General features: G+C 37.2%; 1 long non-coding RNA gene across 2 annotated transcripts in view; it reads right to left on the bottom strand.

The window, feature by feature from the left end:
- Window positions 1-23,239, bottom strand: part of LOC141502493 (uncharacterized) — a 156,163-nt gene that overhangs the window by 123,620 nt on the left and 9,304 nt on the right. Inside the window, exons 2-4 of one of the 2 annotated variants that reach the window (XR_012472554.1) lie at window positions 10,210-10,330; window positions 9,597-9,700; window positions 8,270-8,452 (exon numbers count right to left, since the gene is read on the bottom strand). This is a non-coding gene — a long non-coding RNA (uncharacterized LOC141502493). The remainder of the gene's footprint in view (window positions 1-8,269; window positions 8,453-9,596; window positions 9,701-10,209; window positions 10,331-23,239) is intronic. The other variant, XR_012472553.1, reaches the window with a different exon arrangement.

Below are 23,239 nucleotides of genomic sequence, written 5' to 3'. Positions count from 1 at the left end.
TTGTACAAGTGATGTTTTTACCTAACTACTTTCAACTGAAACCAGGTTTCAAAATGATACTCCTTTTTAAAATGCTCATTAAAGGAATGCATCTGGGATCCTGGACTGAAAATTCAGGTCTGATCAGTAAGGAAAGCATTGATTTTTGGCAGCTCTTCTAACAGCCCATTAACACATGGGCTTTTGCCTCAGCTACAGCACTAACATTGGCAAGATATAACCCCACACAGATGATTCTCAGGGCAAGTTCACTATAGTCAAAGCTGCAAATCACACATCACCCATTTAAATTTAGCTAGTCCTCTCAATTAAGTTCGATACTAGTGAGGAAGATCAGAAGGTTTTAGTGAATCAGTGAGATTTCAGAATTGGGACTAGGACAAGTTAGGATAGTTGTGAGGAGGCCTTCTTGTGATTTCCAGGTCTTCCTTCTGCTCTCCTTTCCAGCTGTGTAACTGTGTGTGAGTGGGTCATAACCCTGATTCAAAGCAGCAATGCTCCTGGAGCACAAGGACATTGTTATATGGAGGCAGCTTTACATAATGGAAAGCATACTAATTGAACTTTGGACACACACCTGGGACCAAATCCCAGCTCTGACACTTACTGGCTGCTTAACCATGAGGAAGTTAATAAACTTCTTCTATGTCTTAGTTTTCTCATCTCTAAAATGGGGATAATGAAATTCACAGTTTACTTCCCCAAAGTCCTGATGAAGAAAGATATTTATAACCATTATGAATTTTATAAATAATCCATAAATAACAGCATTTGTTTTTACTAGTAGAATGCCTCTGTGTACAGTCACTAGATAAAACAAAGCACTATCCTCTGAAAAAAAGGGAACTTAAATGAAGAGAGAGAGAGAGAGAGAGAGAGAGAGAGAGAGAGAGAGAGAGAGAGAGATGGGGTTTGCTACAGTTGAAGGCAACAGTTGCTTGTGGTTTATGGTGTGATTATTAATAAAAAAGGCTGTGGTTCAGGCTCCTGTTACAGACTGTTTCTTCACTTTAATAGTCCCATAGCAGAAGCATTTTTTGCTCACAACCACACAGGCTTCTTCTAATAGTCTGAAAATATTTCTCTCCTTTGACCAAGCTCAACAGCAAGAGCAGTCTGCAGAGGAAGGACTGTCTATTTTTGTGTAGAGGCTAGAAGGACATGCCAGAACACCCAGAAATCATCCCCTATAGTTTTTAGACTCAATCTGCTCACACACACACACACACACACACACACACACAACACTGTATCTACAATCTTTGCAGGGCTTAAAATTCTATAATTACAATAGATAGCTGGGGGAAGGGAGATTAGTGAATAGATATTGAACTGGGAGTTAGGAAGACCTGAGATCAGGTCTCAGACACTCACTAACTGTGTGATCCTTCTTATCCTCAATTTCCTCATATGTAAAATGAGTATAATAACATCATCTACTTCACAGGATTGTTGTGAAGAACAAATGAGAAAACATTTAAAAGAGTTTTTTAAAGCAATATATATAAATTATAGTTTCCTTCTCCAACTCATTTTATAGATGAGGAAATTGAGAAGATGAGGGTAAAGTGACTTGCCCAGGGTCATCCAGCTCATAAGTGTTTGAGGTCAGATTTGAACTCAGAAAGATGAGTCTTCCTCACTCCAGGTCCACCACTCTATCCACTGAACCAACTACTTGCCTATATACACTTATACATACTTGTTTTTCCCCTATATGAATATATACTTCTTGTAAAAAAGGATAGTTTCATTATTTACATTTATATTGACAATACCTGACCCAATTCCTTGAACATAGAAGATTTTTTAAATAAGAGTTTATTTGATTGATTAAGGCTTTATCTCTCCCTTTTGCTCCTATCAACTTCCAACCTCACAGAAATAAAGTCAGTAATTAGAAACATTCTGCCCCTAATATTCTAAACAGATCTCCATGCTTAAAATTAGGTTGGTTCAGAGGAATTTTCACAGTCTGGTATCCTCTCTCTCCCTAGCATTCACATACCTCTCTGGTCAGAACTACATTCTTTGAAAGTCTAGAGGCTCAGCAATGCTGTCCAATTTTCCCTTCCAATAATACCTTCAGGCCTGTGTGTTTTTCTGGTCACTAGTAGGTGGAATTATTCAAATTACCCAGAGTTATTTCCTGTGCCATCCAGAAGGTGTAGAGGGCAGAACCAAGCTGCTCCTGGCTCTTTTGGCACTGCTAAGCTCCAGGGAGGAGCTTATTAATTATTAATGCTACATTTGTGGCTACGTTTTAGATTTTTTTCAAAGCATCTTCACATTCATAATCTCATTTTAACCTCATCACAATCCTTGCAAGCAGATGGTTGTCAAGTGCTACTGGCTGTGATGTTACACTGTTTTGTAGTTGAGAAAGCTAGAACCCAGGAAGTTTAAATAACCTCCCTAATTTGGCACAGCTAGTTGGTGAATAGTGTCAGAACTAGACATCAGATTTCCTGACTCAGTTTCTGTACATGCAGAACAGCTAAAACAAAACAGAAAAGCCATAATTCAAAGGGATAAACTGTTAATTGCACATTATATTTTGATTTGGGTTTAAGGAGGTGAATTTTGGAAACTTATATAACATGACTACACCCCATTGAGCCTACACTGAACTGCCCTGCCTGTATGTGTTGTTAAGTGCTGAAAAGACTAGGCATTCCTACATGATACAGAAAACCTGAAGTAGTCCCTTGATTTTCCTCCACCCATCCCTTTAATAGGAAAAAGTGGGAAGGAGTTTGCTGCATCAATTAAAAAGGAGAACCAGGGGCAGAGCCAAGATGGCAACAGGAGAAGAGCCTCTCTCAGGTGCTCTCTCTCTCTGTATTTCAAAACTTATAAAATAACGACTCTAAATTTTTGAGGGACACAACCCAGTTCTCTAGACCAAGGTAACCTGGAAAATAGCAGAAAGGCTCCACTCCATGGGGTTAGGGGGCAACCTGCCAGAGTGAAGGAACTTCAGCCTCCAGGAGGCAGCCCCAGGATGCCTGAGAGCTGCGGCTCACAGCAGCGAGGGCAGCTTCCTGACCTACAGCCCAGGGAGTACTGGGAACAACTTGGAAGATCAGTGGAGGGAGGGGCCTCTGCCAGAGCAAGCACATGAAGTCCAGCCCTCGGGGCACTCAGGAGCAGCATGAGCACAGCACCCTAGATCCAGGAAACAGAAGTATGCAGAGCCGGTAAACAGGAGACCCCAGGCAACTGAGCCTTGAGTGCTCAGCAGACCCAAGGTAGGGGAGTGGAGAGAGACTTCTGAGGTCTGTCCTCTGTACCTGGAACAGGACTTGGGCTCTGACCACATTCAGATCCTGATCGCAGTCTAGGTGCCCCATAGAACAGCAGGGCTCCCCCACCTCAGTCCCATGGCAGAAGGGTACATTGTGGTCATTCACAGACCAGAAGGGAAGACAGAGCTTCACACACTGAGATCCTTGTGGGGGAGGGTGTCCCAATAATACTCAAAAGCTCAGGAAGCACCCCAAAACCAGGCACAAGCTGGGGAACTGAGTAAACAGAGAAAAAAGAGGAACACCATTGAGAAATACATTGTCCATGATCCCGAGAAGGATCAAAATACTCAAGCTGAAGATGAGAAAGTACATCTAAAGACCGCAAGAAAAATGGAAATTGGGCCCAGGCTATGACAGAGCTCAAAAAAGATTTTGAAAATCAAGTAAGGGAGATAGAAGAAAAATTGGGAAAAGAAATGAGAAAGATGTAGGGAAAGCATGAAAAAGAAGTCAGCAACTTAGTCAAGGAGATCCAAAAAAATGCTGAAGAAAATAACATGTTAAAAACCAGCATAGGTCAAATGTATAAAACAGTTCAAAAAGTTATTGAGGAGAAGAATGCTTTAAAAAGAAGAATTGGCCAGATCGAAAAAGAGATAAGCAAGCTCTCTGAGGAAAACAAATCCTTCAGACAAAGAATGGAACTGAGGGAGGTTGCTGATTTTACCAGAAATCAGGACACAATACTTCAAAACCAAAAGAATGAAAAATTAGAAGAAAATGTGAAACATCTCATTGAAAAAACAACTGATCTGGAAAACAGATTCAGGAAAGATAATTTAAAAATTATTGGGATACCTGAAATTCATGATTAGGAAAAGAGCCTTGACATCATTTTTAAAGAATTCCTATAGGAAAATTGCCCAGATATCCTAGAAGTGGAGGGCAAAATAGAAATTGAGAGAATCTACCGATCTCCTCTGGAAAGAGATTCCCCCCCCAAAAAAAAAACAACCCTCAGGAATATTATAGCCAAGTTCCAGAATTCTCATGTCAAAGAGAAAATATTACAAGAAGCCATAAAGACACAATTCAAATATCATGAAGCTGCAGTCCTAATCACACAGGACTTAGCAGCAACTACAATAAAAACTCGTAGGGCTTGGAATATAATATTCCAGAAAAAATATAGAGCTCGGAATGCAACTGAGAGCCAACTACCCAGCAAAACTGAACATCTTCTTCCAGGAAAAAAAGAGGGACTTTCTATGAACCAGGGGGATTTCAAATGTTCCAGTTAAAATGGTCAGAGCTGAACAGAAAGTTTGATCTTCAAATAAAGGACTCAGGTGAAGCATACAGAGTGGAGGAGAAGGGTAAAATATGAGGGACTTCATGATAATGAACTGCATGTATTCCTGCATAGAAAAATGATACTGATAATACTCATAAGAAACTTCTCATTTAATAGAGCAGGTAGAAGGAGCTTTTTATAGATGAAGCCCATGAGAGAGCTGAATTTGAAGATATAATATATTGTAAAAATGGAGTCAATGGCTAAAAGGGAAATGTACTGGGAATAAGAGAAAGAAGAGGTGGAATAGGCTAAGATACTTCATATAATAAGATTTTTTATTACAATGAGCTATTGTAATGATATGGAAGGGGGAAGGTGAGGGGGAATGAGGGAACTGCTCTCATCAGAGGTGGCTAGGAAAGGAAACAGCATATATACTCAATGGGGTATAGACATCTAGAGTAAGAAAGAAAGAAGGGGGACAGGGAGAAGTGGGGGAGGATGTGAGTGATGGAGGAGAGGGTGGAACATGGGTGAGATTGGTCAGATATAACATATTTTCTTTTTAACTTCTTCCAAGGGGCTGGGTTTGGATGGCCTGACCAGTACCACAGGGCCAGGTGGTACCCTTAGGGGTGGTATGTGGGCTCCGGGCCTCTTGGCTCCAGGGCCAGTGATCAGTCTGCTGCACCACTCAGTTACCCTACAGCACATTTAAGAAGAGGGACAGAGTGAAAGGGGAGAGAAAATATAGTATTTGGTAGTGAGGAAGTACAAATGGAGGGAATTGTAATCAGCAATGGCAACAGTGGAAAAATATGGAAGTAGCTTTTGTGATGGACTTATCATAAAGAATATGATCCACCCATGACAGAGTTGGAGGTGTTGGAACACAGACTGAAGCAAATTTTTTTTATTATTATCATCATCGTTGTCGTCATCATTATCATTATTATTATTTGGGGGGGGGGGGTTTACAGGGCAAATGGGAGGCTTGTCCAGGGCTGCACAACTGGGTGATTGTTGTATGTCTGAGGCCAGATCTGAACCCAAGTGCTCCTGGCTCCAGGGCCAGTGCTCTGTCCACTGCGCCACCTAGCTTCCCCTATTATTATTTTTTATTTTAATTTTTTTCTCTTTCCTTTAATTTATTGCTCATGAGGGTCTATATTTTTTGGGAGGAGGGGGTATTATGTTTACTCAAACAAGAATATTTTAATAATGTATAAAAATATCATTTGTACAAAAATAAAAATAAATATAATAAAAAGAACCAGCTTCTCTCTCACTCTTGCTTGCCCTCTTCCTCTCTCTCTCTCTCTCTCTCTTCCATTCTCCCTTATTCTCTATTATTCCTAATGTTATAGTTCCTCTATAGACTTTCCATGGGGTAATGGGGCAAGGTCAGCACCTTTTCTGCTATTATAGCAATATAGGAACTGTGAGAATATGATAACTAAAGCTAGGACTAAACTAAACTAAGCCTAGTCCTAGGACCCCTGACTGCCTTTTTAGTTTTTAGGTTTTTTTTAAGTTAAAGGACCAAAGGCCAGCAATTCTGAAATGTGTCCAGTCTTTGAAGCAACTTTGTGAATTTTAGAGATTCAGAGACTCTAGATCCTTAGATAAGTACTCCCAAATACTAGTTTCTGCATTGGGAAGGATGATCCTTGAAAAGCAGAGGGATTGCATGGAATTGAAAAATAAAATAAAATTTAAATTTAAAAAAAAAGAAAGAAAATCAGAGGAATTCAACTCATGACCAAGCTTCTAGAAAATTTGAACCTGGAGAATTTTTTGGACAGGGCAGAGTCAAGATGAAATATAAATTGTTCATTCAGAGTCTCAGAAACTGTTTTTTATTCTGAAGTTTAAGGTAGAGTTTCTTATAAAGTAACATAGTAATTAATAAATTACTATTTTTGTTTTTTCTTTTTAAAATTTTTTAAATTGCTATTTTCTATTTTAAATTTTTAGTCATTGAGCATGTATAAGTTTGTGTTAAGCATTTTTTTTGCATTTGGAGGAAATAAATAGCAGCACCACATTTGATTTATATTTTACACTAAAGTATAACATTTCTATATTTTTCTATTCCCTGCATTGGGGAGATTTAAGGAGAGAGAGAGAGAGAGAGAGAGAGAGAGACTCTCTCTAAGTGGTCAGGAGATCAGATCAGGATTCCCCACATAGTAGGTGCTGGGATCTTTCCCTCTTCCCTCTTTCCAAGAAAAAAATGCAATTTGTCCAAGAGAAAGGGGTAAACACACTAGACAGTGCTGAGAATTAGAAGAGTTAGTTGACCATTTCAGATGATTTGAACAATTCCTTTTAGTTGCTAGTTATAGAGGAATTGAGATGTTTGATCAATTCCAAAATAAGTGGGGACCACTCTCTCAGGCTGAAGGTATCAGAGGAGAAAGATATCCAAATTGTCAACCCATTTGAGCCTGGAACTAATTATGAAGTATAAAGTTGGGGAATATGAAGGAAACTGCATTGGGGGCTTAGTTTTAGGAAAACAGAATTGTTGGCAAAGGATAATAATCTCAGTCAGTCTGTCAGTCAATAGTCAAGAGATCAATCAACAAGCATTTATTAATCATTACTATATACCCCACATTATGCTAAGTGCTATGAATATCATTAAAAGCAAACAACTTTTTGATAGAATTTAAACTAATGGGGAAGACAACACATAAAAGAAAACTTAAAAGTGAAGAATTAAAAGGTGGAATAATGGAGAAATTCAAGAGGAGTGCAACCTAGTAAGAAATAAAGAGATGGCTAGCTCCTTAAATGGAAGTTCTAGGAAGAGCTGTCCAATCAAAGGAAGGAGCACTTCCAAAGGATGAGTTCCATGGCTGAAATGATCTTCTAAAATATAATGGAGAAGTTCAGAGGGAAATGGGAAAACATGAATCAGAGGAATTCTTTGAAGACTTTCTATCCTTTTAAGCCTCAATAGTCCCTTGAGGGACTGTCCCTATTCTCTGGTCTCTTTGAGAAATCCCCAATGACAGACCACATCCTCTCCTCCATGCCCCTCACTTAGTTGTTTGATACATCATATAGAGAAACTGAGAAGGATGCTCCCAGCAATGGATTTGGTAGCAGGAGATCATCTGGGTTTGATGCCCACCTGCCAAACAGGTGGTTTATCTCTGAGACGATGCAGATTTCCCCCAAATACACAAGAAAGTTCTGATTCAATAGAAAGTTTGAAGTTTCCCTCAGCTAAAAAATAAAGAAACTGTCTATGAAAAGTTCCCTGTCTGGGTCTTCCTTCTGGGAATATGAAAAACTAGAAAGTTTTGGGATTCTTGCTGACATCTCCTGGGTGCCACTGGAAACTGCAGATAAATTCTTCCTCAAAATCTGAGATATCATGGGATCATAGACCTAGTGTTAGAAAAAATGAACTCGTCCAACTCACTCATGTTACAGATGAGAAAATTGAAACCCAGTGGAATAATGTGACTTGTTCAAGATTACAAAGCTTGTAAGTTGCAGAGGCTAGATTCAAACCTACTTCCTCCAAATCTAGTATCTGAAAAGTCTTTCCATTTTTTTCTGATAGAATGCATAAGACTGAGTATCATTGAGAAACATTATGAGAAATATTATTGGGGAAATTTCCAAGGGACCAGAGCAGATACACATACACACACAAAGCAAACATATCACACACTTATACACATACACATACATACATACATACCCTAAAGATATCTGATAGGAAGAGGAAATGCCCTTCTTCTCTCTCTTCTTACAGATTTTCTTCTCTTCCAATCTAACAATGAGGAGACTGCCATCAACAAGAGAAACTGAAGCACAGTCCACCCAAGATGATTCCAACTGGAACATCTTTCAGATAGACCATCTATCCTTAATTCTCCTTTACCTGTTGAGAATAATAAGGCAAAAGTGAAGAAAACTAAAATTCAATTTAATTTTCCTATTAGCTTCACCCTTCCTTCAGAAATTACAGTTGCAATTTATGCCATGTTTTGTACTTTTCAAAGCATTTTTGAGCATTTTAATTAACCATAATATCTGAGAATTTCGATGTATTACAGAAGGGACAAAAATGATTTGGGGAATTTTCTCACTCTTGACTTGGGCTTAAGAGCCCAATCCAGGAAAAAAACCTACATGATCATCTATTACTGCCAAAGATCCTATATCAAAATATGGTTCATTGGAAATGGTATTGGATTTATAATCAAAGATCTTGGGTTCAAATACCATTTCTTCCATTTAATAGCTGAGAAAGCTTGGGCACATTGCTCTACCTCTCTGGGTCTCAGAGTCCTCAACTGTAAAATAAGAGAGTTGAATTAACTGACCTCTGAGACATGATGTAATAGAAAAAATACAGTCAAGAGACCTGACTTCAAACCCCAGTTCTGTCACTTCCTACTTATCAACATCATCATCATCATCATCTGAGGAGATTCACCATTTCTCTGAGCTTCTGAAATTCAACCCTAATATGTAGGATTAGACTAGATTGGGGCAGAGAACCTCCAATCTGCAGGACATATTGCCAAGGCATCTTAAGACAGGTCTACAATTTCAATAAATCTAAGAGTTTTATAAGAGTGAATTAATTAAATGTTTGACAATAGATGGGGGCAGAGAACCTCCAGTCTGCAGGACATATTGCCAAGGCATCTTAAGACGGGACTACAATTTCAATAAATCTAAGAGATTTATAAGAGTGAATTAATTAAATGTTTGACCAAATATAGCCCATGAATGGTTTTAAATATCCAAATGTGCCCTTGGCAGGAAAAAGGGTCCCCAGCCCTGTGCTAAATGAAGATCCTCAAAGGTCCCTTCCATTTCTAAATCTGTGATTACATAATCCCAGTTTCTTCTATATCTCAACTGATGATCTTACATAAATCATAAGAATAACTGTCAGGTATAACTGATGGAGGTCCTCTGATGGAGGACCTCCTTCTATGTCCTGCCTTAGTCCACTCCATTTTGCTAAATGAAGGGAGGACTAAGAGTGAGGGAGTGGAGGGAGATGGCGTTACCCTTTCTCCCCAAACTCCTACAAGTCTTCATGGCTCTGTAAAATACAGTCTAGAGTTGAACCAATGATTCTTCACAGTCCATCAGTCCTTTGATGCCATCTTCCCTATTAACATGAAAGCAAAAAGTATTTAGTCTTCTCTTCTAGTTTCCTTCCATTCTATCAACACAGGTGCCCTCCTCCACTTCTGGTTCAAAACTCACCTAGTTATCATCCCTATTCTATCTCTCGAAGAATACACATGATTTTTTTAATTACTCAAATAGGAAAGAGAGAGAGAGAATATCCCATCACTCATTATTTATGATTTCATTTCACCTTCTTCAAATATGGAAAAGGCAAGTATCTCCATTTGAAAAATGTAAAAATTAAATTCCAATGGGTTATGTAATCTACACAGCAAATGAGCAGCAACAGAATCAGGACTAGTATCCAGGTCTTCTAACTTCCAGTTAAATGTTCTCTCCATTATACCAGAGGTGTTCAACTGGACCAGCAGGTAGTCTGAAAAACTCCCTTTTAGAGCCAGAATCAAATTAAAATATAATTAGGAAATTTTTAACAAAAACAGATAAAAATACAATGCAACATAGATTTTATTAATTCATGATTACCTAAGTCCATATGAGTCAAGTAGTGTCCACAAGTGGTATCCATTTGTAGTTGTGTTAGAAACCACTGCATTTGTTCATTTTGGCATCCCTGCCAGGCTTCATCCTTGTATCAGAGTTGTTCCTATGTAAAAATATTGAATTTATGAAACTAGGGCATCTAAGTGGCATAGTGCATAGAGCACTACAGGAAGACCTGAGTTCAAATCTGACCTCAGATACTTGATAATTACCTAGCTGTGTACTCTTGGACAAGTCACTTAACCCCATTGCCTTGCCAAAAAAAAAGAATTTGGGAAATTACCCACCACATACTAGTAGCAATAGGTGGAATACTAAAGCTAAACTGTACTAAAACCTATTCCAGGATAAGATCCAAATGGATACAGGATTTAGACATAAAAAAATACTATAAGCAAATTAGAAGATCAAGGACTAGTTTACCTGTCAGATCTATGGAAAGGGAAGCAGTTTATGACTAAGGAAGAGATGGAGAACATCACTAAAAACAAACTAGATGATTTCAATTACATTAAATTAAAAAGCTTTTGCACAGATAAAGCCACTGCAACCAAGATCAAAAGAAATGTAGTAAACTGAGAAACAATCTTTACAATTAATGTTTCTGACAAAGGACTCATTTCTTATACAGAGAACTGAGTCATATTTTAAAAAAAAAAAAGCCATTCCCCAGTTGACAAATGGTCAAAGGATATGCAAAGGCAATTTACAGATGAGGAGATCAAAGCAATTCATAGTAATATGAAAAATTGCTCTAAATCATTATTTATTAGAAAATGCAAATTAAAGCTTCTCTGAGATACCACCTCACACCTCTCAGACTGGCCAATATGACCAGAAAGGATAACAATCATTGTTGGAAGGGTTGTGGGAAATCTGGGACACTATTACATTGTTGGTGGAGCTATGAAATCATCCAACCTTTCTGGAGAGAAATTTGAAACTATGCTCAAAGGGCAACAAAAATGTGCATATCCTCTGATCCAGCAATACCACTACGGGGTCTATACCCTAAAGAGATGATGAAAAAGGGTAAACACATCACCTGTACAAAAATATTCATAGCAGCCCTATTTGTAGTAGCAAAGAATTGGAAATCAAGTAAATGTCCTTCACTTGGGGAATGGCTTAGCAAACTGGTATATGTATGTCATGGAACACTATTGTTCTATTAGAAACCAGGAGGGATGGGAATTAAGGGAAGCCTGGAGGAATTTGCATGAACTGATGCTGAGTGAGATGAGCAGAACCAGAAAAATACTCTACACCCTAACAGCAGCATGGGGGTGATGATCAACCTTGATGGACAGGCTTATTTCATCAGTGCAACAATCAGAGACCATTTTGGGCTGTCTGCAATGGAGAATACCATCTGCATCCAGATAAAGGACCGTGGAGTTTGAACAAAGTTCAAGGACTATTCCCTTTAATTTAGAAAAAAATTGATATCTTATTGTCTGATCCTGCTATCTCTTATATTTTATGTTTCTTCCTTAAAGATATGATTTCTCTCTCATCACACTCAATTTGAATCATTGTGCAATATGGAAACAATGTAAAGATTGACAAATTGCTTTCTATGGGGGGTGGGGGAGGCAAGTAAGATTGGGGGAAAAATTGCAAAACTCAAAATAAATAAAACCTTTAATTAAACTGTATTAAACAAAACTCTTTCATAAACCACAGAGAAAGTAATTTAGGAAAAGCTAAAAAAAAGCAATTTTATGAAACAAGCAGAATTAGTTGTACCTTCCTACTTAGGAAATGTGTACCTCCTGAAATTAAAACATAAAAGAAAATCAAATGTATTTTTATTGTTAAAATTATAAAAAGGAAAACTAGATTGCAGTTCTAACTACTAAGTGCAATTGTAACTTTGAAACTGATAATCCTTAGTCCCTAGAAAGCTATCATTGTAAGATAAATCTAAGATAATAACAGCAGAAAGGACTAAATTCTGTTTGATGTTAACTCCATGTAAAATGTTTATTGGAGTATATTGAATTGACTAATATTGCTCATTCTTAGAGAATAATTGATTTTCTATCTTCCAAACTAATACCATGGTTTTGAATATATTATTTCATTTACAGCATTTGGAATTATTTATATTTTTTCATTTGCTATTGATTCTTGAGCAAAGCAGAGTATATTAGAGAAAAAAGGCCACTGAAAAGATATTAATATTAGAGCATTCTGCAACTCAAATGAATGAAAAGAAAAATGTGGACCAAGGAAATGTGACTATTTAGCCTTTTAAAAAGCTACTCTCTGGTAATGATAGTCTCTGTAGATCTTTGGACTCTCCTGTTGCCTTGGATCTTCCCAGAATGCTATGGATTTTAATGAAGCAAATAACTGCTAAGAAAAATACCTGCTGAAGGGAAACTGAGTGAGGCAGAAGGATGAGGTTGGTCATTCCCTGGTCTAGCTTAAAACCCCTGGTACCTGTGGACCCAGAGATTGTGGCTCTAAGATCACTCTGCCAAACTCACTAAGAACCTGAACCTTGAACTTCATTCTTCATTATGTACCTCTTGAATTTTGTTGAAATTTATGGCTTTGGTCCTGCTTCTTCTGCCAGGTTCTATCTACCTGGTTTTTAATCCTGACCTGTTTGGACTGTGTTCCTCACCCCCGGCCAACACAAGAGTTTTTAGTCTTCTAATCTTGATTATCAAATCAGAGTCAGTATCAAGTGAAGCACTTGCAGCAATGTTCCTGACCTTGCTCTGGACCAGCATTTGAGAAATAATGCTTTTTTGTTGGACTCTAAGCAAATTCTCTATTTCTAGATACTGGTTGGTGGGGGGGGAGATTAGGAAGCGTGATGTTTGCCCTTCATCATTACTATAAATTTTATAGTTTGTAAAAGTCCCATAGGAAAAGCAAAATTTCTGGGGTTAGAGAGAGAGAGAGAGAGAACCTTGACTTTGGCAGAATACTGGAATTTTGAAACACTATATAATGGCCTTGATGAAGGTGACCCTCAATGGATCAAGAGTCAGTTTTATCATTTATTGTACATTTCCCTTTGGGACAAACCTAAACCACAGGGTGGCAGCAGGACCCTTCAAGCAAGGTAGAATTCACCAGAGGGAAAGAAAACTGTCTTGCCTGAAAACTTCTGAGAGTCCACTGAGTTTTCACAATTCTCTAAGTGAAATAAGTATTCATTATCTATCTGTTAGCCTTAATGCTTGCATAGGGAGATGAGGTCCCTTTTACATTTCCCAGAGTGTTTCAGATAAAAGCCAAGTTCTAATGTCTGTAGGAAAAATTCTGGGTAGACCAAAAAATAAGTCAAATGTTGAAGTTCGTAGAGGAAACTTGGGTAGGTTCATATGGCAAAGAGTGATTGGTGGAGAATTCAGGATTCCATGTGAACTAAGAGCCACAGGATACACATGCATTTTCCCTATATATGTGTCTTTTCCTACACAAAGTGAGGAACCTGACAATGTTATTAAAGAACATTTTATTTTTTTAAGCATTTGATGTTTAAATGTCGTGCACTTGACTTTGAACAATGAGGTAATGTGAGATAGTGGTCTAACTTCTTACCACCTTTGAAGAATTCATTACCAGTCTGGGAAGGCTAGTCTGTGCCCTGCCTCTCCCAGGAGGCTGCAGTGACCTTAGCACTGTGGTCTGGGCAATATAAGAAATCAAGAGTTGTGATTACTGCTCTCTATCAAAAGAGGCAATTATGCTAACAATAATAGACCTCAGGTTGAAAGAGGGGCTAAAAGCATGAACACTGAAAAACTGTTTGATAATATTTGTCAGCAATACAGAATCGATTTTCCCCTGCCAAGTAAAGAGCAGTATCCATTAGTTTGTTGGCTTTCACACACTGTTTAGCTTTCCATTTGCTTCAAAAATAGGTTTCCTGAGGTAACTACAAAACACTTGATATTGACATTAAATCATATTTAAATGTTAGTGCTATCCACTAACAGCCTGGATTTTAGGGTTTTTTGTTTTGTTTTGCTTTTTTGCAAGGCAATGAAATGATAAGGGTTCTGAGTCAGCTGCCTGAAACCTCCAATTGTACTGATTTCTCCTCCAATTGTAAATTTAAATATCTGTGAGGAAATGGAATTAATACATTGTCAACTTCTGACTTGACAAGTCTAAATCTTTTTAGCACTAAGTACTGAACAGATCTAAACTTGAATTATACCTTGATGAAAATTCAGCACATACTACATACTGACATTTATTTACCTCATCAATATCCCTTTCTCTCCTTCCAAGTATATGTAAATATAACTTGCATACATACATATACATATAAATTCATGTATATGTACATATACTATGTACTAATATACACTAATATGATATTCATCACCTATAAAATATTAATATTTTTCAGCTTTTACCTTGGACATATTCCAAAGCTTACTTATTCAAATGAATCCAATTAAGAAATTTAGGACTGAGCGTTTTGTTTACTTTGTAACTAGCTTGTGTGGTTAATATTCAAAATCAGAACTATTAGATGCTGAAAAATGAGTTAAGAGTTAAGGAAATGCTACTAAATCTCCTTTCACAGATATATTTCCAAAGTCTTAGGAATGTAACATCTTTGCATCTTGGTTATAGTTTGTTGTTTTTATTTTATTTTTTTTAGGTTTTCTTTTTGCAAGGCAAATGGGGTTAAGTGGCTTGCCCAAGGCCACACAGCTAGGTAATTATTAAGTGTCTGAGACCGGATTTGAACCCAGGCACTCCTGACTCCAGGGCCAGTGCTTTATCCACTGTGCCACCTAGCCGCCCCTATAGTTTGTTGTTTAACAGCATATGCAGTTACTTACACATACAAGTTTGTACTTGAAAACTAGTGTGAATAGCTATCAAAAAATGAATATACATTGAGCACTTTTAGAGAAATTATAGCTCACAAGGAAATATGCAAATATTAGTTCATCAAAAAAATGTTTTCTCTGACAGAAAGCACTTAAATAATCTTAACAACTAGGTGATAGGACAGAGCAGTACATATAACTTGCTCTGGTATCAATGAACTTTTCTTTTTGGGAGAGGTTTTTTCAAGGCAATAATTACCTAGCTATGTGACCTTAAGTCTTGCCCAATGTCACATAGCTAGGTAATTATTAAGTATCTGAGGTTGAATTTGAACTCATGTCTTCCTGACTCCAGGGCCAGTATTCTATCCACTGTACCACCAAGCTGCCCCACCAATGGATTTTTCTTAGAGGAAAATGGGTTGAAGTACATTGGAATTCCTGATAGATTAAAATAATAAAGTAGGGAAAGGAACCAAAACGAAAAGGGATAAAATGTCAATCCCTGTTTATTTGTTTTTATGATGACTTTACTTCTTCCTGAAGTCATGATGTTTCTTTCTTAGAAAAAGAAAGGAATATGGGGGGGCAGAACTGGTCTCCAGGATGAGAAATCCTAACTTCTTCACTTTTAAGAAGGGCAGATTAGAATGGGAATGACCTAAGAGGAAGTTAACTGGTTTGAGGTGAAGCTCTTTTTCAATGTAATAGATCTTTATTTCTCCTTTTCCTCTTATTTTTATACCTTTAGTTTCTTCAGGATCAATCTGGGATCCTGAGGGAGAAGAGCAGGAATGAGAAGAGAGTCAATCTTCAATAAGTTATAAGTTTATGGGTAGTTGGATAGTTAGAGGGGAGGGAGGGAGAGAGAGAGAGAGAGAGAGAGAGAGAGAGAGAGAGAGAGAGAGAGAGAGAGAGAGAGAGAGAGAGAGAGAGTCCTGGTCTAATTTATGCAGGGATAATTACAAGGAAGCTCCTGTCCTCAAGGAGCTCATATTCTAATGGGAGAAAACATTTGGAGAATTGGAAAGGTGGTGTGGCATGCATTGAAGATAATTGCTAGAAAGTACTGAGGAAGAGGACTGGTTGGAAGAAAGATAAGATATGAAAACTCAAATATATCACAGCTCAAAATGAGATGGTGGCCAGAGTGGAAGATATTTATTTATATGAAGAGAGAATGAGAGAGAGAGAGAGAGAGAGAGAGAGAGAGAGAGAGAGAGAGAGAGAGAGAGAGAAATCCTCCTTGAGGAAGATCAATGGAATCTCAGAAATGGTCTTCCCCTACCCTTGAGTAACTAACTTCTTCAAATTCACACCCTGCTCCTAAATGGCCAAATAATTTGTTGAACACCTCAGGACCTTTATTATGTCTTCTATAGGTCACTATTAACAATCTAAAATGCATCTAGAGTACATTGGAGGATATAATAGCATAATGGAAAGAGCACAGACTTGAGGCACAAGTCCTAGAATTCCTACTGTCCCCTGTACTTATATTGTGTGATGTTAGGCAAATCATTTAATCTTTCTGAACCTCAGTTCCTTTATTGGTAAAACAAAAGGGTAGGACCCAATGACCTGAAAAATTATTTCCATTTCTATGGTCTACAATGTCAGCAGATTTATGGACTAGTCCATGGTTTAACATCCTAGACTGGATATCAGAGCTGGAAGAAATTTTAGGCAGATTAACAAGACCAACACCTTCATTTTAAAGATGAAGAGATCAGTGTCTACAATGGTAAAGTGACTTACCCAAGGTCACAGAGTTAACTAATAAGAAGGCCAAGTCCTCTGTTTTCAAATCCATTGTTATTTCTAATATACTAAGTAATTTTGGAATTGGATATATCTTGGAACTTTTCCAGCAAACATTCTGTCAATTGAAAAACATTGTTTACATACCTCATTCAACTCATTGGGTCTCCTGGTTATACTGCTTATAGGAAACTAGGTGGCACCAAAACTGCATCTTTGTTAGGCTATCAAATTCCCTTTTCAGCCTAACCTTTTATTTCCCCCATGTATAGTCAATAGATAGTACAACTCTCACTTCTGGCACAATGGGATTAACTAATTGTCATTATAGTAGCAATAATAGTTTGTAAGTGTTGAAAATATACTAAAAATTAGTAAATTTCAGGGAACTGTTGGTTTTAAAAAAGGTAAATCTAACAATAAACCCAGGCAAAGATTTCTTAGCAATAATACATATATTTTCATTTATGTCTGACTCATCTATCTGAAGTTTCCTTGGCCAGTGCTTTGCCACTTCCTTCTTCAGCTCATTTTTTAGAAGAGGAAACTGAGGTAAACAGGGTTAAGTGACTTGCCACACAGCCAATAAGTATCTGTGACCAGATTTGAACTCAGTAAGATGAGTCTTCCCTGACTCCAGGCCCAGGGCTCTATCCACTATGCCACCTAGCTGCCCTTCTGCATATTCATATGTGTGGAAACATTTCAGGATCATAAATTTATTTTGCTGATAAGGAAACAGAAGTTCAGAGAGGTGGAATTGCTTCCTCAAGGACACTCAAGTAGTCCAAGAAGGTCAAGGAAGTGGCACAAAGTTTGAATCCATGTCTTCTGAATTCAAATCTGGTGTTTCATGATAATAAAACTGTGTTACTTTAAATATATGCCATAATTTTTATTTTTCTGTGATTCATATCAACCTTTTCTTAATGTATATATTAATATTTTACTCTTCATTTAAATATATAAATATCATAAGCCAGTAATAGCCCATTTGAGATTCCTGACATTTAATTCACCTCCACATTAGCCAGACTAGGTCAACTCCAGAAGTTTGGAGAAAATAAATATTAATATATATAAAATATATATAAACAGATTAATACTTAAAATGATATATGCCTCAGTAATACTTCTGAGGATTCTTTATTTCCCTTTTTTTATACTCTGCCTCTCACAGAAGCACAATATGTCCTGTTTGCTCCCCTCTTATTGGTTGCCTCTGACTCAGGGAAACTCACATCCATGACATTTACTTAGAGTTAGCCGCAGCCTTTATCCATAGGGTGTGCAAATAAAAGTCAAGGATAATAACCCTTTACCTTGGGGGCTGAAGAATTCATAGTGAGGGGATTTGTGAGAGTCAAGGAGAGTGGTGGGGGCTGCGATGGGCAGAGGAAAAAGTAGGTGCGATTTCATATCCTCTTTTGTGATATTTTTTGAGTGTAAGGAGGAGAGTGACTAAGGTTTGGTGATTTGAATTTTGATTTCTCATATCTGAATGAAGGAAAAGCACTTTAAGGCTACCAACACACTCTTTCATCCAATGTACAGCATGGCACAATAGGCAAGTACCCCAGCCTGAGGGAGATTCATATTTCAGCTCCAATGCTCATGCTACCTTCTTCACTTTCTCTACTTCACAAAAATCAGAATGGAATAATGAGCATGCACCAAAAATAGAGAGCTAGAAGCTCTGTGTTCAAATCCCAGTTTTTATGCATCCTAGTTACATGTCTATGAATCAGTTACTCAATCTAAGTCTCAGTTTCCTGATCAGTGAAAATGACAGAATTTACACTACTCTTGTCCTTGGAGGTATTGAAAAGAAAAGCACTTTAACACTAAATTGTAGTTGCTATTCCTTTTCCTCCTCGTGCCTCTTCCCTTTCCCAAACTAAAGAAGTAGGCCTGATTCTAACTTGAGGAGTAGCATTCCTCCTCCCTAAAGTCTCAAATGCTCCAACTAACCTAATATCTTAGCAGTATAATTTTCCCATTTGTGCTTGATTAGCTCATTTAATTACTGTTGCACTCTTTAGAAAATGTTAAGGATTCCTGTGGGTGTCTAGTCCTTTCCGTTTTATTCACTCAACATTTATTAAGTATAAATTAATTATTTTTTCACTGTAAAAATATAAATAAGACATAGTCATCAGGGGGTTTAGAAGACCAGTTGCACATTTGAGTTTTCATTAATTGAAACTTCTTTGGTTTTCTTTCAACTCTTTTGATACGTGGTACCCTGATCATGTAATAATAGTAGCTGAGCTTTCTGCAGCTCTTTACAATTTACAAAGCATTTTTCTCACAAAGCCCCCAAGGTATGGAGCAGACATTAGTATGCTTATACAATAGATGAAGAAACTGAGATTCAGGAAGTGCCAGAATCTCATATAATTAGAAGGAGGCAAAGCCTAGGGATTCCAAGTCATTATCTGCTGAACTTTTTTTTGCTTTTTTAATCATTTTTCTTATCAACCAGAGACTAATATTCCTTTCTGCCTTCCACTAATCCCCTCCCCACTCCAAATAAAATCCTCTCTTCTATAACATATATTCTACTCAACCCTGGACTCTTACCACTAATTAGGTTCAACTTGGGAACCAATATTCAATTGATAGCCTTACCCAAAAATGTAGGAATATAACCCTTGTTCCCAAACCTCCCCCTGCCAAGATACTAGGCTGACACAGATTGGGTTTAGTCCTGGGGCTTACTGCAATCCAACCCCGCCCCCACTCTAAGAGGGATGAATTTTCTCATTGACTGATTTTCCTCACCAAGAATTAATCCTGGAAGATCTCCAAAGTAAACCTTATTTATGTCTAGGTTTCCCTACATGTTGGTGAAAAATGATGATGTTTGTCCTTCATTCTCAAAGAAGACCATGACATCAGTTCAACAGGTATAGGAAAGCCTTTATTTCACCCCACAGATAACACATGAGACAAAAAAGACTCAGAGGAACCTATCCTCTAATACAAAAACTTAAAGCATTCAGCCCATCAGTGACTGTCAGGACAACCTTATTTTTTTTCTCACAGTCCAAAACATTCTTTTCAGGATTGACTATGCCACCTTGTTAGACAACAAGTTTTCATTGCTGCTTCTAGGAGGGAACAGAAAAGGAGAAGTCCTCTCCTGCTTCTTGCAGCACTTTGGGCAGCTAGGTGTTGCCATGGATAGATCACTGGCCTTTGAGTCAGGTGGATAGGAGTTCAAATCGGACCTCAGTCATTTGACTGATACTAGCTGTGTGACCTTGGGCAAGTTACTTAATCCTGATTGCCTCAATTCCAGGGCCATCTCTAGTCCTCCTGATTCATATCTGGCCACTGGACTCAGATGACTGTGGAGGAGAAAGTGAGGCTGGTGACTTAGCGCAGTGCTCCCTCACTCAAATACAATTCATGTACTTGTCATGGTGTCACCTCCCTGATGTTATGGTCTTCTTCAAAAATGAAGGACAGACATTAGAAGAAGGTAAAAGGGGAAAGTCAAAGAAATCATAGACATCTGAAGTCTAAGATAATGCAAGCAATTTGCTTTTAAATAGTCCACACATAAGGAGAGGAGGTTGATCCTTCTTTAGCTATTGATTATGTGACATTTAAAAAGTTCGAGAGACATAATTTCCTGGGTAATTTAATCATTTTTATTAATAATTCCAATGTTTTAATAAAAGGACTAGTGGCACTCTGAATGCCAAAGGCTTTCATGGCAGCAGGCTCCCAACTTATGTGCCCTTTGGAAGAGGGGTGTTTCCTAAGGTAGCAATCAACTCTTGATTGATTAGCACTTAATGAGAGCATAAGGGACTGAGAGTGACATCAAATCAAAGAGAAACAATTCCTATACCCAGACCACACCCTGCCTTGAGCAATCTATTCTAATAATTTATTATTCAAACCTGATTAAAACACTAAGGTTCTCCTACCTGGGAGGAGTCTGAACAAGATTTACTAAAATAGTTAATCCAATCTCATTATTAATAATATCCTTTAAAAGACTGAATTTTTCAAACTAAGATTTTAGAAAAGGGGGCAATTAAGAATCTCCTGAAATCATTGTATAGTAATAATCATTCCTCTCAATTACAAGCTCAATTACAAGCTCCAAACAATGACTTTATATTCCTATCATTTATATCCGTATCAGTTTGTTATTGTCACTTATTTTCAATCATGTCTAACTTTATGACTCCATTTGGGGTTTTCTTGACAAAGATACTAGAATGATTTTTCCATTTCCTTCTCTAGCTCATTTTACTCTGAGGAAACTGAGGCAACAAGGATTAAATGACTTTCCCACACTTTCACACAGCTAGTAGGTGTCTAAGGATAGATTTGAACCCAAGTCTTCTTAACTACAGGCCAGATGCTCTACTGTGCCAACCTAGGTACCTCCCTGAATGTAATATCCCAACCCATACTCTTAGTTGAGTTAAGGAAAATGGATTCCATTTATTTATCTCTTCCCTTCACCAGTGTATAGACATCTCTTGCTCTTTTCCCACTCTCAATATGTCTCCTACTGAGTTTCTCTGAAGTTGGGGAGAAACAACTGCCCTCCTTTTCATTTGCCCTCTCAATTCTCACCCTGTGCTCTGTAAGTAAATGGCACCAAAGCACCTGATCAACCCTCAGAAAATAATAAAAGTATGGAAGAGGAAGAGGGGAAACTAGTAACCTGTGCCCAATGGATCTTAGTTTTTTTACCCCTAAGACTTGAATAACTATCTGATTATCCCTAATGAGCATGGGTAAGTTCAGAGTCAAGGTAAAACTTCCCCAAGTCTTAAAGGAAAGAAGTCTTTCTCTTCCATAAAATTTGATACATAAAAATGAAATGATACTGTTAGGAGAACCCCTGTTTTCTGGAGCTAAGGGTCAGCAAGAAGGCTGTACCCTGAACTTGTCATAACAACAATTCTTTGCATTCATCCTCTGGATAATCTTTTGTATTGTTTTGACCATCACCAGGTGTTCTCTGAGCTCAGACAAGCTGGGACAAGTTCCAGTCATGAAGCCCTGCTGTGAAATAAAGTCAGATAATCTAAGTTTGTAGAATCACTAAAAAAAAAAACCCAGAAAATTCTGGGGAGCTGGAGATTAATCATTTAGGAGTTTGAAGATTAATCATTTTAAGATTGTTGGAGAGAACTTCTGGAATTTGGAATACTAACAGGAACTCACTCCCTTCTGAAATATTTTAGTATTTCAGGTATCACTCTGTAGAATTTGTTTTAAGAAAAATAAAAGTAGAAGACACTTCCCCCGATTAATAGCTTCATTATTCTAGGGCAATAAAGGAAGACAGTTAGTTTGGAAGTAATCCTAGAGTGAGTAAGAAAAAAAATTGGGTAAACGGCTTGCATTTTATAAACTACCTCTAGTTAACCCTTCCTTTATTAACCCTCTTATTCTGTTAACTCTTTTCATCTCAGATCAAATCCCCAAATACAGGTACTGAAAAAAATACTGGAAAAATGTAGAGAAACTTGAATTACATTCTGACCACAAAAATTTATTAGCTATGTAATCTTAGGCAAGTTTTCTTATATTTGCCCCAGTTTTCTGATCTCTAAAGTGAAAAATAAGATATACATCTCCCAGAGTTGTAGTGAGAATCAAATGATATGATTATAAAGTGCTTACTTCAATTACTAGCATATACTAAGCACTATCTTGTTATTTCTCTAAAATGCCAATGGTAGTAAGATTGATGATTTCTTTCTGAGAAAATTTGGAAATTCATTTGATGTCACCTGAAGAAATTACATTTTAAAACACATAATATGGGGTGGCTAGGTGGCATAGTGGATAAAGCACCGGCCCTGGAGTCAGGAGTACCTGGGTTCAAATCCGGTCTCAGACACTTGATAATTACCTAAGCTGTGTGGCCTTGGGCAAGCCACTTAACCCCATTTGCCTTGCAAAAACTTAAAAAATGCATGTTTTTGCTATTTTTATTATTTTATTATTTTATTGTTATTATTATATATAATATTATTTATATATTAATAATAATAATTTATATTTTATTTATTATTTATATAATAAATATTATTTATTATTATATATAATGTTATATTATTTATTTATTTTATTATTTTTTATTATTTCTAAATTCTCATAATTTGAGAGATGACTATAACAGAAATGCTATTAGACAAAACGATCTTTTTATCTGGATGCTATTAGATTATGAATTGGACTTCTAAGAGAATGTAATAAGAATAGATATTTGAAAACTGCTAAATCTTTAATGAGGTACATTTTGCTATAAAGGAGATAACATATAATAGTAAATTTTTGTTTGAAATCTTGACTATTAAGAAAGTGTATAGGGTGGTTCAGAGGTGCAATTTCAACATATAGATTATACATGTTCAATTATTTAAAATCTTTCCATATTAGTCATTTTGTACAGG

Source organism: Macrotis lagotis, chromosome X, assembly GCF_037893015.1.
Source record: "Macrotis lagotis isolate mMagLag1 chromosome X, bilby.v1.9.chrom.fasta, whole genome shotgun sequence".
NCBI lineage: Eukaryota > Metazoa > Chordata > Mammalia > Peramelemorphia > Peramelidae > Macrotis > Macrotis lagotis.
Note: the sequence above shows the minus strand (reverse complement) of the source record. Positions and strands in the feature narration are given on the sequence as shown.